This window comes from Perissodus microlepis, chromosome 23, assembly GCF_051167445.1.
Source record: "Perissodus microlepis isolate ML-2025 ecotype Zambia chromosome 23, ASM5116744v1, whole genome shotgun sequence".
NCBI lineage: Eukaryota > Metazoa > Chordata > Actinopteri > Cichliformes > Cichlidae > Perissodus > Perissodus microlepis.
In genome coordinates, this window is record NC_140482.1 from 30,048,855 (window position 1) to 30,049,732 (window position 878).

Sequence of the window (878 nt, forward strand, 5' to 3'; positions counted from 1 at the left end):
AGTAGGTGTTTAAAAACAAATAAATTTAGGGGTTTTTTTTTTGCGCTCGTATTAAGTAAATGTTTGGGATGTGGCATTATAATAGTTACTCTCTTGGTTCTGCATTTGCAGGAGCAAAGTCAAAGTACCATAAAGTGGGGCTTTGCCAGGAAAACTTCCTGGTTTAGAGCCACTCAAGGAACTAGTCCCTCATCAGTAGCAGGGGCTTCCACGCAACACATACCTGTTCTCAGGTAAGCGCTGATTTCTCTAAAAATGTAGCTAGAAAAGATGGATTTTTTAATATTTATATGTTTTTTGTGTATTTTTTTGGTCTTTAGTAGCAAGGTTATAAAATTCAGTGTATACTTTTGAACAAACGTGTCTTCAAAGTGAAACCCATGCTTTATTTTAGTTGCCTTTAAAGTTTGTGTAGATGTAGCAGAAGACTGCTTTTTAACATATCTAAAATATGTGGCTGTTGTATAAATCTCCAGCAGTGTTATGAAACCAACTGAAGTCAGGCTTTGTCCTGACTGAGAGTTGGTCTTTAGGGGTTAACTGCCACAGATAAGAATGATTAGTCCAAGTCCAGTAAAGGCTGTTGAGCCTTTTAGCTTGTTTTAAGGATACTGATGTATTTTCCTGTTACTTCTGATCATTATATCAACAATAATGCTTGTCATGCTTGGAAAACTGGTTACAAATAATATTTTGGGGTGGAATAGGAGGGTGGCTGAAACACCCTGGAGCAAGTGCAAAACCGTGGAAATTGATTTTTATAGCATGGCTAAGGAAATCTGTATTGATTGTGTTTTAAGTTCGGTTGCTGTAACTTTTCCTTCATAAGAAGTAGAAAAGAAAATGTTTTCGTTGCAGATTTAATTCACATTTCAGCG